The 14930-nt window shown below is 42.6% G+C and overlaps 1 non-coding gene across 1 annotated transcript; it reads left to right on the top strand.

Moving 5' to 3' along the window:
• Positions 1-11360: 11360 nt before the first annotated feature.
• Positions 11361-11543, top strand: LOC130359857 (U2 spliceosomal RNA). The gene has a single exon (XR_008890485.1). It is a non-coding gene; the product is annotated as a U2 spliceosomal RNA (small nuclear RNA).
• The last annotated feature ends 3387 nt before the right edge of the window (positions 11544-14930 follow it).

Below are 14930 nucleotides of genomic sequence, written 5' to 3'. Positions count from 1 at the left end.
GCCGTAAGTTGTTAGACAGACAGAAGGTACTGTGGCTTTTGAGGTAGGACATTTGGATCTTTCAATATCACATGGACTGGCGGTACACCTTCATATGACCAATGTCATGTGGATCGGTGGTCCACGGATGGGCTGAAACGGTTGAGATGACATGTTGGAGCAACTCATCAGGCGTCATGGTGATAGCAGGATCTGAAAAGATGCCCATGAGAAGGCAGGTTTCCTCTGGGTCCAGTGTTCAGCTGAGGGTGACAGAGCCATCTTCTTGGAATTGTATGTTAGCCCAGACTTTCTGCAAGAGATCAGTATCCTGTAGGTTTAAAGGACAGGTGTGGCTGATTCCAACTTTGATAGAGTACTAGAAGGTAGGTGAAGCTGCAGCAATGTAACCAGGTGAGGGGGCCTAATAGAGTTGTGCTGAACAGTCCCCTCAAGCCCTGTACAAGGAAGCTACACATCAGTAAGCCAAGAAGGAGGTATGGCCTGTTTATGTAGAACGCTGCGGGTTGTACCAGTGTTGACCAGGAAGGGAAGTTCCCACCTTTCCACTGTGAGTGTTACTTGTGGGGTTGGGCCAGCAGGAGGAGTTTTTAGGGCCATACACACAGTTTCCTTTCACTGGCTTGCCGGCTATGCTGTTGTGGAGGGAGGCATTTGTTTGTTGGACTCATTCTATGCAGCTTTGTGGGCGGCCCATAGATGACGACTGGAGCAGTTCCTCTTTATGTGGCCAGTTTTGCCACACCCATAACAGCTTCTGGCTGAGGGGGGGAGGGGGGATCCTCAGGACTTTCAGTCATGACTGCCAGCACAGCCATCGTTAGCTTCTTAATGGAAACTTCCAATCCCTTTGCTATTTGCACCAGGGCTTGCATGTCTAGCATTCTCAATTCGGGGCAGCAAGAGGTCTTGTTGATGTCAGGACGTAGACCATCAACAAATGAGCAGGCTAATAACTTCATATGATTAGGTTTCGTGTAATGAGAATCCCATGTCTTTATAATACTGTTGAAGTCTATGAGCACATTTCTCAACTGTCTCTGCCTTTTCTTGACTCGCATCCTGTAAGGACATGGTTTGTTCAGCTAAGCGCTTCCTAGCCCAATTCCCCAGTTGTTTGACAAATTCACTGCCTGATTCAATGGTCCTGGTGTCATATTCTCCATGAGGTTCAGTGACTTAGTCTAGGATTAGTCAGAGTAGTCTCCAACATTAGCCTGTACCATACTTTTAATATCATACCAGGTGCACCCATATGTCTGATAGACTTGAGATACTTTACAATAGAAAGGCATTGGGTATGTTTCAGGGTCAGGCAGGGAGCTCACTATGGTGGACAACTGTAATGGGGTAAACTTTTCCATTTCTTCTTTCAGGTTCCTCATTTGCTGATTAATGTCTGCCTCTAGATTGGTGATGTTATCTGCCAAGATGCTAGTCGGGACATATTGTGCTCCAGTTTTTTCTGTTTGTGATACTTGGGGGCTCTGGTTGGAGTGCTGGCTGAAGAATAGATGGCACCATGACAGGGACATGGGCGGTACTTATGATAGTGTGGCAGTGTGGGCATTAAGCTCCACAGAAGAAACAAGTCTCTCGGAGGGAGGGATTCTGTTGAGAACAGACACTACACACCCATCCCTCCTCTTCTTTGCCGAGGCCATTATAGGGCTTTGGCTGCCCGTGCTCCTATTTTTCAGAAATAACATTTACATTCTTCATCATAAATTTTCTGCCCCTGTCTTCTCAAATGCTTTACTACAGTCCAGCCATACACAGACCGTGTCTAATAAACTTATTGCCCATTTTTCGTACTGGTTGGATACTTCTCTCTCAGCTCCCTGTGTGTATTTTTACTGATTTTGCCTTGAGACAGACACCTTTGGCTATCTCTACATCTCTTGTCTTCTCCCCCCTTCTGTCCCTGAATCAGACACCGGGCTGACTTCAATACAGGAATATGAGCACCTCACACCACGGAAGTTTCAATATCACACAGGAGTAAGATTTACTGACAAAATTCACAGAACATCAACCTGCTCTCAGACTGGGGTTCTTATTCTCGTCCCTCAAAGCTGCTCCCTGTGACCGTGCCTCCCACACCAGACATCAGAGTAACTCTAACAAAGGACACTATCATAGGTAAGATTACAAATTTTCTTTCCCTGATTTACGGGCTGCAGTCCCGGTGTCCATTGATAGATTATCCTGTCCTCTGGCATGCGGGGATGCTCGGTCAGAGAAGACCACCTCGAGCCCCACATTCATGCACCAACTATTTTGGACGAGTTCCAAGTGACTGCTCTAGGTTGTTGTACTGCTCCAAATTAGATAAGATACGTGCACAGAGAAAACAGGCTGACTCTCATTGGGTCAAATCAGTTCTCAGATTTATTGTATAGTGTACACACAAGATATATCCTTCAGTAGGGCGTAGCACATCGTATGAGCATTCTAATTGGTTAGCTTTTTTACGTAAGCATTGCATCATATTCTCTCGGTCCCAAAAAGGGGATGGTCACACAGGGTGTAATACTAGATGTAACTGCTATTTTAGAAGAATGATCTTCATTTTACATTTATTATCCATAACAAGATAGCCAATTGTAATTACGAATGGGGGTTTCCAGGCTTAGATTTACATTTTGTGACTGCAGAGTACATTAGATGTGCATAAAATGAATAATAAATCAAAATATTTGCATTAGAACTTCAATCCTGTAGAGTTTGTACATGTTTTCTCTACCTCCAAGATGATACAAAAGACAAAAGGAGGTTCTTCAGTGAATTTCTCGCTATTTTGCAGGCTCAGACACAAGACATAGTATGTTGTCACATCTACAGAGCATATCCATCTGAAAAAGACCCTAGTGAGTTGAGGAAAAGAGGCAATTCTCTGTGACAGCCTTCTGACTGTGAAAAGGACATCATGCTCTTAAAAAGTAAGTCTTCCATCTGACAGTAAATAGGATTATCTCTCGTAGGATTACTTATTCAGACCCATGCAGCAGCTTTTCTACCGGAATGGAACTGCTATTAACTCTACTCATCACTGTCATATAAAGACCTGTACTTTAGATTTGCCCATTTCTCTATGTAAATTACGTTGAATTAAGAGTTATTTTAGGATAAAAGCCCATAAATATAGTATGAAGGGTAATTCATGTTAAGGGAGTGAAGGTGACATGTAGTGCATATCCCCCAAGTCTAAAGACGGATTGAGAGTTGACAGAATAAGCTAGTTTCGGCAGGACTAGCTGACTATCTAATGTGTTTGGGAGCCTCCCATATCTCCCCTGACAGATAGCATTGGGGGGGGAAAAAAGATCAGATGTGTTCAGTTTTAACATCTGAACCAATTGTTCTCTATGGAAATACTGGAGCAAAGTTACTATTGCAGATGGGCCAAAATTCTGGCATAATTTGCATTAAAAAAGTCATGCGAAGTTGTGCCACATTTAGACTCTGTGTCCCCAGTGTTCAGCCTTATTAAAAGGGGGTGTAGCTTTGCTAAAAGGGAATGTGACTTAAAGGGGTACTCCACTGCCCCAGCGTTCGGAACATTTTGTTCCGAACACTGGGTGCAGGCGGCTGGGGTCCTGACAACATGACCATGCGCCCATCAATGCAAGTCTATGAGAGGCGGTGTGGCAGCCACCATGCCCCCTCCCATAGACTTTCATTGAGGGGGCATGGTGGGACATCATGAGGGGCCTGGTTGGGAGATCACATCCCCCGAAGCCTGCACCCAGTGTTCGGAACAAAATGTTCCAAACGCTGTGGCAGTGGAGTACTCCTTTACGATGCAACATTGTGTGCAAAAACTGCACCAAAATCTTCAATTGAAGCCAACTAAGGCTGGGTTTGCATTAAGAATTCTCCAGCAGGAGAATCCGAGGGCGCCTGGTGCTGACTGAATCCCCAAAGATGGCAATGTATTCAACACAGATTTTGTCAGAAGAATAACTGATCATTCTTACGCAGCGGATTTTCAGTTTTACTTTCTGCTACTGAAATTCCGTAGTGTAGTCTAAGCAGCGGAATCCCATTGACAGCAAATGAGTACTAGTATACTAGTGCCATTTTTAAATGGAATTATGCTTGCAAATTCCTCAGTCTGAACCCCGCCTTATAGTTGGTCTAAGCTTAGACTGTCTAAAAATTTCGCAGATTTATCAAATAGTCTAATACATCAAGTGCATTCTTGGACTGTCCAATCTAAGTTTGCACTTTCTAAGAATTACACAATTTTTTATTTGTCCACTCTATTGTATTCCCTATGATCAAATATTCTTATTTAAAGGGGTTTGCTGGCATTACAAAATCATGACTGTTCCAAATACAGTGTCCTATTCACATTAATGAAACTGAGTTGAAGTGCCAGACATGACCCATGGATAAGTGTGATGCAGCCATCATTTTGTAATCCTGGACAATCATTTTATGTTACTTCTCCCCCCAATAAAATCAAGAGAAATCAAGTGTTGTTACTTGTTTTGGAATGCCGACAAGAAAAATGGAAAATGGCAGCGTCTTCACAGCTGTTGACTTGGCCGTCTTTCCCACAAGTTTGAAATATCATCCTAAAGGAATTTCTTCCTCCTCCTATTAAGATCTCTCACATGGGATTTAATGGGGCTCGGGGGACATACTGTTCATTTGAAAGAGGCCAAACTTCCTTTTAGTACAGATGTATCTGGATGCATGTTGGGTATAATCCTTGATTGTAAAGAAATAACTTGTTAGTGTAAATGTACTCGTAAACTTTTTTTTCTTCTTTTTTTTGGGGGGGGGGGGGGGGGGGGTTACCAAAACCTCTACAGAGAAACAGTGGTGTAGTTACCCATAGAAACCAATCAGATTGTTTCTTTCATTTTTAAAAACGGCCAATGAAATTTGAAAGTTGGAATTTGATTGGCTGCTGTGGGCAATTGCTGCACTGATCCCCTGCACAGGTTTTAATACATATTCCTCAAAAATATGTTGAAAAACTGCAATGGAAGCAGGAATTACTACATTCATGTTTAACCTGTTGGGGACAAAGGGCATATGCATACGCCCTTGCGTCCTGGTACTTAAGGACGAAGGGCGTATCCATACGCCCGTGGGAATTTCGGTCCCTGCCGCACACCGGGCGGGGACCAGACCGGGGTGACTGCTGATATCTATCAGCAGGTACTCCGTGCAAATGCCCATTAGACCCCCCCCCCCCATGTCGGCGATCGGCGCATATCGCAAGTGAATTCACACTTGCGATTTGCGCCGATTCCGGGTCATACGGGTCTATGGTGACCTGGTGACACGGAAAATAACGAGGATCGCGGTTGTCTAAGACACCCACGATCCCCCTGAAGCGATAGGAGTGAGGAGGCAGGGGTGCCACCCCTCCTATCCCTGCTATTGGTGGTCTAGATGCGACCACCAATAGCAGATCGGGGGCTGGGGGGCTTTACTTTTGTTTTCCCCGTCCTGCCCACCCACAATAGGCGGGCCAGAACGGGGAAAATGAGGAGGACTGGGCGCGACGTCCACTTAGCCGTCCGGAGGCAGCGGAGCAACGAAGATCGGCGGGCGGCGACGGAGATCTGCGGGCGGCGGGCGGCAGAAGAGGACGGCTCCCTGGATGCGACGGAAGCCGGTAAGTTGCCTAGCAACATCTAGAGAGCTACAGTCTGAGACCACTATAGTGGTCTCTAGACTGTAGCCCTCCAGATGTTGCAAAACTACAACTGCCAGCATGCCCAGACAGCTGTTTGCTGTGTGGGCATGCTGGGATTAGTAGTTTTGCAACAGCTTGAGGTCTACAGTTTAGAGACCACTGCACAGTGATCTCTATAATGCCCTCTAGATCTTGCAAAACTACAACTCCTAGCATGCCCACACAGCTGTTTGCTGTCTGGGCATGCTGGGAGTTGTAGTTTTGCAACATCTGGAGGTCCACAGTTTGGAGATCACTGTTCAGTGGTCTCTAAATTGTTGCACTCCAGATGTTGCAAAACTGCAAATCCCAGCATGCCCAAACAGCAAACACCTGTCTCGGCATGCTGGGAGTTGTAGTTGCGTACCTCCAGCTGTTGCATAACTACATCTCCCAGCATGTCCTTCTGTGATCAGTACATGCTGGGAATTGTAGTTTTGCAACAGCTGGAGGCACACTGGTTGGAAAATACTGAGTTAGGTAACAGAACCTAACTGAAGGTTTTCCAACCAGTGTGCCTCCAGCTGTTGCAAAACTACAACTCCCAGCATGTACTGACAGACTGAGCATACTGGGAGTTGTAGTTTTGCAACAGCTGGAGGCACACTGGTTGGAAAATACTGAGTTAGGTGACAGAACCTAACTGAAGGTTATCCAACCAGTATGCCTCCAGCTGTTGCAAAACTACAACTCCCAGCATGCACAGTCTGTCAGTACATGCTGGAAGTTGTAGTTTTGCAACAGCTGGAGGCACAATTTTTGGAAAATACTGAGTTAGGTAACAGAACCTAACTGAAGGTTTTCCAACCAGTGTGCCTCCAGCTGTTGCAAAACTACAACTCCCAGCATGTACTGACAGATTGAGCATGCTGGTAGTTGTAGTTTTGCAACAGCTGGAGGCTCACTGGTTGGAAAATACTGAGTTAGGTAACAGAACCTAACTGAAAGTTTTCCAACCAGTGTGCCTCCAGCTGTTTCATAACTACAACTCCCAGCATGCACGGTCTGTCAGTACATGCTGGGAGTTGTAGTTTTGAAACAGCTGGAGGTTTGCCCCCCATGTGAACGCACAGGATATATTCGCATGGCCAGGTTTACAGTAAGTTTCCTACTTCAAGTATGAGCTGTGGCAAATTTTTCGTCGCAGCGCAAATTCCTAGCGGGAAACTCACCGTAACCTAAAAACACGACACTACGCTAACACCTAATAAAGCGTAAAACACTACATATACACCCCTTACACTGTCCCCCCCCCCCCCCCAATAAAAATGAAAATGTATTGTACGGCAGTGTTTCCAAAATGGAGCCTCCAGCTGTTGCAAAACAAAAACTCCACGCATTTCTGGACAGCCACTGACTGTCCAGGCATGTTGGGAGTTTAGCAACAGCTGGAGGCATCCTGTTTGGGAATCACTGGCGTAAAATACCCCTATGTCCACCCCTATGCAATCCCTAATTTAGTCCTCAAATGCGCATGGCGCTCTCTCACTTCGGAGCCCTGTCGTATTTCAAGGAAACAGTTTAGGGCCACATATGGGGTATTTCCGTACTCGGTAGAAATTGCACTACAAATTTTGGGGGGCTTTTTCTTCTTTTACCCCTTATGAAAAGGAAAAGTTGGGGTCTACACAGCCTGTTTTTTTCATTTACACATCCAACTTTAACACAAAGTTGTCAAACACCTGTGGGGTGTTAAGGCTCACCATACCCCTTGTTACGTTCCTTGAGGAGTGTAGTTTCCATAATAGTGTGCGATGTGGGGGTTTTTGCTGTCCTGGCACCATAGGGGCTTCCTAAATGTGACATGCCCCCCAAAAACCATTTCAGAAAAACTTACTCTCCAAAATCCCATTGTTGCTCCTTCCATTTTGTGCCCTCTACTGCGCCCGCCGAACATTTTACATAAACATATGAGGTATTTCCTTACTCGAGAGAAATTGGGTTACAAATTTTGAGAGGATTTTTCTCCTTTTACCCCTTGTAAAAATTCAAAAACTGGGTCTACAAGAACATGCAAGTGTAAAAAATGAAGATTTTGAATTTTCTCCTTCACTTTGCTGCTATTCCTGTGAAACAACTTAAGTGTTAAAACACTTACTGAATGTCATTTTGAATACTTTGAGGGGTGCAGTTTTTATAATGGGGTCATTTATGGGGTATTTCTAATATGAAGGCCCTTCAAATCCACTTCAAACCTGAATTGGTCCCTGAAAAATTCCGATTTTGAAAATTTTGCGAAAAATTGGAAAACTGCTGCTAAACTTTGAAGCCCTCTGATATCTTCCAAAAGTAAAAACATGTCAACTTTATGATGCCAACATAAAGTAGACATATTGTATATGTGAATCAATATATCATTTATTTGGAATGTCTATTTTCCTTACAAGCAGAGAGCTTCAAAGTTAGAAAAATGCTAAATTGTCAAATTTTTGTTCAATTTTTAGAATTTTTCATCGGGAAATGATGCAAGTATCGACAAAAATTTACCACTAACATAAAGTAGAATATATCACGAAAAAACAGTCTCGGAATCAAATTTATAAGTAAAAGCATTCCAGAGTTATTAATGCTTAAAGTGACAGTGGTCAGATTTGCAAAAAATGCTCCCATCCTTAGGGTCATAATGGGCTCCATCCCCAAGGGGTTAAAGGGGTTATCCAATACTTAACAACTTATCCTCAATCCACAGGATAAAGAATAAGTGTCTGACCAGTGGGCCCCCTGTGATCTCATGAACGGGGACCCAGCTCTCCACGCTGATGGCGCTGTAGATTGCACACTCTCCATGCACAGTGCAGCACTCTCTGGTGTTCCAATAGACAGTGCATGAAGTGTGTGCCTTCTACTGCTCCATGCAGCTTCGAGAGCTGGGGCTCCGTTCTGGAGTTCAAGGGAGGTCTCAGCATTCAGACCCCCTGCCATCAGACACATAGCCTTTGTTCAGTGCTGGAAGACCCCTTTAATACTATGACCCTTTTTGCCCACAGTTTATGCCTTTACTGTAAAAGCCTTCCATCCCTGCCATGACAAGTGCACAGAGAATATTTATATCGGGGGAAGACTACACTTACACTAATGTGTTATATTTAACCTTTTCCTTATACAACCCTCGACTCTACGTTGTTTGTTCTTTACCTTTAGTCAACCAGCTGTTCCTTCTCCATAGTATATATCAACCACAGTACAGTCTATATAATATAAATGGACATGATTTGGTAACTATTCCTATAGAACATTCAGGGGAATGTGCTATACCAATGTGTAACCCCTTAAGGACCAGGCCAATTTTATTTTTGCATTTTCGTTTTTTTTCTCCTCGCCTTCTAAAAATCATAACTCTTTTATATTTCCATCCACAGACCCATATGAGGGCTTGTTTTTTGTGTGACCAATTATACTTTGTAATGATGTCACTCATTTTACCATACAATGTATGGCGCAACCAAAAAAATATTATTTATGTGGGGAAATTGAAAAGAAAGACGCAATTTAGCCAATTTTGGAAGGTTTTGTTTTCATGCTGTATACTTTACTTTAAAAATGACATGTTTCCATTATTTTGCGGGTCAATATGATTAAAATGAGACCCATGACTACATACTTTTCTATTATTGTATTGCTTTAAAAAATTTCAAACTTTTTTAACAAAATTAGTATGTTTAAAGTTGCTCTATTTTTACCACCTACTGTATAACTTTCAAATGTTTCCGTATACAGGGCTGTATAAGGGCTCATTTATTGTGTCGTGATCTGTAGTTTTTATTGGTACCACTTTTGCTTATATTTAACTTTTAAATAATTTTTCATTGATTTGTTTCTGGAATAAAATGTGACAAAAAATCAGCAAATTTGGATTTTTTTTTTTTTTTTACGGTTATGCCGTTCACCATATGGGATCTTTTACATTATATTTTGATAGTTCAGACATTTACGCACACGGCGATACCAAATATGTGTATCAATATTTTTTTTGCGCTTTTTTGGGATAAAATAGGAAAAAGGTGCCACTTACATTTTTATTGGGGAGGGGTTTTTTTAACTAATTTTTTTGACTTTTTTTTTTACACTTTTATAGTCCCCATAGGGGACTACTTATAGCAATCATTAGATTTCATATACTGAACAGTGCTATATGAGATACCCCATGGTTGCCTTTGCTGTACTGGGAAGTCTCTGTTAACACTAAAGTCTTTGAATGGAGCAGCAGTCCACATGCTCAACAGCAACTTTATTGAAACTGAGGGATGGGATGGGATCTCCATTCTGGTGACTTGATAGGTGATAAATGACTTTTCATGGAAAAACTCTTTAACCTCTTCCCACTTCATAATTTACTGTACATGTACCTTGTAGGTGAGTTACTTAACTTTATCCTAACTAGTGTTGGGTGTGAATATTCGCATTTCAAATTTTTATTGCGAATATCGCAAATTCGCGAATATTGCGAATATATTCGCTATATATTCGAAATTGCAAATATTAGCTTTTTCGCATATGTGCATTTGCGCATATTCGCATATGCGCATATTCGCATATGAGAATATTCGCATATTCCTTCTTTTCACTTGTGGGCCAATTAGAATGATGCAAATACACTTGTCAGAGGTTATCAACAACATCCCTAGCAACCAATAGTAAAGTTGCGCACCCCCTCACTGTTTTCTTCCTCGAATACACGAATATTCGCATATGCGAATATAACGAATACGCGAAATTTGCGACGAATATTCGTCAAAAGTTCCCTGGTTTAATTATAAAAAAAAAAAAAAAAAAAGAAGTCATTAAATAATTTTCACAGTGAACACCATTAAAATACTATACTAGAAAATGTATATAAATGAAAGGCTACCATATAGCGACCCACAAATAAGGCCTTAAACAAATATAATTTCTGTCTGTAACAACAGCTACGCCAAAGTCAAGAATGGGTCTACTCACCACCTAGTAAACCTATTTGAAACATATATTGGAAGATTTAAAGGGAATGTGTCATCTAGATTATTTTCTGATTAGAGACAGTGGACAGGACCTGTCTCATTCAGATGAGTTGTGACCTTTTCAGAGGTCATTCTACAGGGAGAAGATATGCTGTTCTCTATGCAAAAGCTATTGTGTGTATCTATCTACTGGCGTCACCTATCACTATACTTCTTGTCTGTTCCGTGAAGAAGGGCATTACTGGCAAATAATCTGAACAGAACAGGAAGTCAACAATTGCTTCTACATAAACGCCTCCTCCTTATACTAGTTTCCAAATTGTTCTTCAGTCCGTATGCTGCTTTTGACGTCTTTACTGTCATTCGTGTTTTTAAGCTTTCAAACATTTCATATGTAATTATGCCAAAGTAAGACAGATTTAATACAAGCTGTTAATTCCCGATTGAGAATGTCAACCCTCATCTCTGTCATAAAGATCTTCAGGCGCACCCACTCAAATTTATATGTCTCTTTTTTGAACTTGTATCTAGTTGCATAAAAGTAGCCTATGCATTACTATGCAGGAATGTAGTACAATAAAATGCTTGCACATTACATTGTTTTTCTTTACATTCTCAAGAAGTTTAGTGAATACTCAGCAATCTATGGAGCAAAATGAAACTCATGCTAGAAGACATTCAACCACTGGAAATTTCTAAGTTCAGGAATATGACAATATATTCATATCGCTTCTCGGCTTTTGGCTAAGATCAAGTGTAGTATCTGTTCTTACCAGGTAGTCCATTGGTAGCAATGGATGGTTACATGGAGGAGCAGGTGTACCGGGGTGTTTCGGGGCTGGTGCCACATAACCAGCTCAATGGCTGTCCTGATGTGACCTCTTTCCTCCGGGTCTCGCCATGAGGCTGGGAGGGTCTAGAGCCAAGGTACTTTTGTGCCTCGGGGAGTGGTGACCCTGAGGTGCTGAAACTCACTGGGTGTTATAGCTCAATAAGTGAATGCACTGCACCATACACTCTTCATCTTTGGCACTCACCCTTGGTATCCCAGCCTTCTGGCTAGGGTCAGGGAAATTTTTATAGATCTGGCCGGATGATCTGGCCGTATATCTGCACTCCACTTATTTATTTCCTTTTTTGTTTGTTACTGTGCCACTTTTTCGTGTTTGTTTTTGTACACAGGATTTGTTAGGGTGCGGTAGCCCTTCTAGGTGTCCCTCTTGGCGGTCTAGGGGAGGTGTGTCTGGCAATCAGGTTCCTCACCTCCCTGCAAACCCTGGGCATCTTGGCTTTGGCCGAGAAGCCACCAGTATAGGGCTCCTTGGCTGATACCTTGGTTAATGCCTAGGTTAAAGCCAGGGGTATTTGTGGTCCCTTAGTAGCTTCGGTGAAAAGGGGCATTGAACCTGGACCCTTGCAGGTACCTTTTGGCCTGGAGATGAAGGGTAGGTTTGTTTGGGGGCCTCTCTCCTGTTGGAGAAGGGCTTAGCGATAAACCACATCCTTTGTGCACTTTTTTTAGTGTCACACATTTGCACTTTTTCTTGCACTTTGGGTGATAGAGAGCACTTGCCTTGGCTCTTAAAAAAAATGACAATATATTGTGCATTTATAATGCAGAGATAGAGAACCCTGTGCATCTAATAATATAATATAATCTTCAAGGAATACGGGGAAATAAGTTAGTAGCGGTTAGTTTATGGGGAAGACAGTGTAGAAATATCCAGTAATGGAGACCTGGGCAACATTAGAGCATAGAGATCTGTAAAGAGTAAAGGAAGGGTAAGAGCTGGATGGGTTTGGTTGGTTAGGATTTCAAATAGCATTTACTGAACAATGAGCAGACAGTAGGGGGGACTAATGGCATTGGAAAGGGAGAGAAGGATTATGTGAAAAAATATACAAGATATATCAGTCTACTCATTCATAGGTAGGGGAGAAGGATGTTACAGTAGGCTATGCAGACAATGAGAAATGGCTCAACTAGTAGATTGCTTGCATCATGCATTTGGAAAGGCTAAATGAAGGAGCAGACTATGAAGGAAAAGTATGTCTTATTGATATTAAAGAAACTGAAAATCTACTTTATGGACATTGGTCAATTCTTGTTAGACCTCTATGCACATTTTGTTAGAGATTTATTTTCTTATACTACCAGGATTGTTGTGAAGTTATATACTTTCTCATATGTGAAACTTTTTTTATAAAATATGTAAAAAAAATAATAAAAGAAATATAAAAAATTCTTAAAATCATGCTTAAAGAGGTAGTCTAGCTTAGAAAAATGTATCCACTATCCGAAGTTTAGTGAATGAGTGTCCGATCGCAGGGGTTCTAACCTCTGGGACCCCCCCCCCGATCTCCTGGACGGTGCCCTGGCTCTCCCCATGCATAGAGCTGTGTCAAGCACCACGCAAAGCAGTGGTCTACATGCCCCCTCCATGCATCTCTATGGAAGAGTCGAAGATGCATGAGTGCAGCCAACCCCCGCTCTGTGCGTGGAGTATCCATTTACTTTGAAAACTTTATTGAAATAATGGGTATTATTCTAATGGCACATTCTTTTTTTTTTTTTTTTTTTATAAGGGAAGCCCTGTGCATGTTTATAACACCATGTAGTTCACCTTTCTCAAAGTTCACAATATAAAAATCAGGACCCCAGTGTAATGCCTTATGGATGCTGGTTAAAGATACTAGACCAAGAGTTTGACATCTTCAAAATATAAAATTACAGATTTTTAAGAAAGAACTTTGTACAAATATTCTTCTTTTGTTTAAGGTAAGAGCAATTCACCATAATAAAGTCATGATTATTTAACCTAGATGCAACTTCACCTTTAATGCCATTCACAGCTTACAGTATCTCACCTATTATCACATTACAGTGTTTCAGTGCTGACAACATTGCAGCTGTTGTCACCAGAGGTCTCCTGTATGTCTGAACCCTCAGAATAGCCAGACAGATGGTGTACTGAGCATATGCATCCTTTTCACTTTGTAGAGCAATTACAGTGAGCATTTGGGTCACGGATAAGATAATATCCCAGGAGAATGCACAGTGCAGCCTGGGAAGCTGAACAGCCCCCGTCACCATTACTGTAATTAAACATCTCCACCTCAGATCATATTAATGTTTCCAGCTAATAATGTAAGAAAACACATTCACCAGAAATCTGTCTGATCCAGCTTTTGGAAATGATGAGACTTGATATGTTTTTTTTTTTTTTTGTTTTGTTTTTCTGTACTGTATACATTTTAGTTCTTGGAACATTACTAGTAATCATTGTACTAATAGTAACAATTTACTGATATTGAAGATATATTTCATATTTTTTAACTCCTTACCAACTGCCAATAATCCTTTTACAGTAGCCTTTAAAGGGGTACTCCGCCCCTAGACATCTTATCCCCTATCCAAAGGATAGGGGATAAGATGTCAGATTGCCGCGGTGCCGCTGCTGGGGACCCCTGGGATCCCCGCTGCGGCACCGTGCTATCATTACAGCACAGAGCGAGTTCGCTCTGCACGTAATGATGGGCGGTACAGGGGTTGGAGCATCGTTATGTCACGGCCCCGCCCCTCGGGATGTCACGGCCCACCCCTTTCAATACAAGTCTATGGGAGGGGGCGTGGCGGTCGCCACGCCCCCTCCCATAGACTTGCATTAAGGGGACGGGCCGTGATGTCACGAGGGGCGGAGCCATGACGTCACGCTGCTCCGTCCCCCGTATCGCCCGTCATTACGCACAGAGCGAACTCACTCTGTGCTGTAATGATAGCGCGGTGCCGCAGCGGGGATCCCGGGGGTCCCCAGCAGCGGGACCGCGGCGTACTGAGATCTTATCCCCTATCCTTTGGATAGGGGATAAAATGTCTAGGGGCGGAGTACCCCTTTAAGGGGCCTTATTGTAAAATGCTATGGTTGTGGGGTGTGTGTTGTTGTGGGCAGGGTCTGGACAGTCCATTCACACCACGTTTTTGCAATACAGTTCCCGTATACATTTTCAATGTGAAAACCGTACGGAACAGTATTGAAAACCGTATGCATTGACTCTCCATTAAAAACCATATGCCAAAAGATGCATCAGGTTGTGTCCGTTTTGCATCCTGTACGGTTTTGGCAGTTTTTTTCCCCCGTACCCAAAACCGTAGTCTACCACGGTTTTTGGTCCAGGTGAAAAACTGTATTAAACCGTATACGTTTTTTTTAAACATGGGAGTCAATGGGAACCGTACAGAACCGTATGTGTGTACTGTTCCATCCGGTTTTCACCATACGGTTTTTGACTTTGCA

Source organism: Hyla sarda, chromosome 2, assembly GCF_029499605.1.
Source record: "Hyla sarda isolate aHylSar1 chromosome 2, aHylSar1.hap1, whole genome shotgun sequence".
Classification (NCBI taxonomy): domain Eukaryota; kingdom Metazoa; phylum Chordata; class Amphibia; order Anura; family Hylidae; genus Hyla; species Hyla sarda.
Note: the sequence above shows the minus strand (reverse complement) of the source record. Positions and strands in the feature narration are given on the sequence as shown.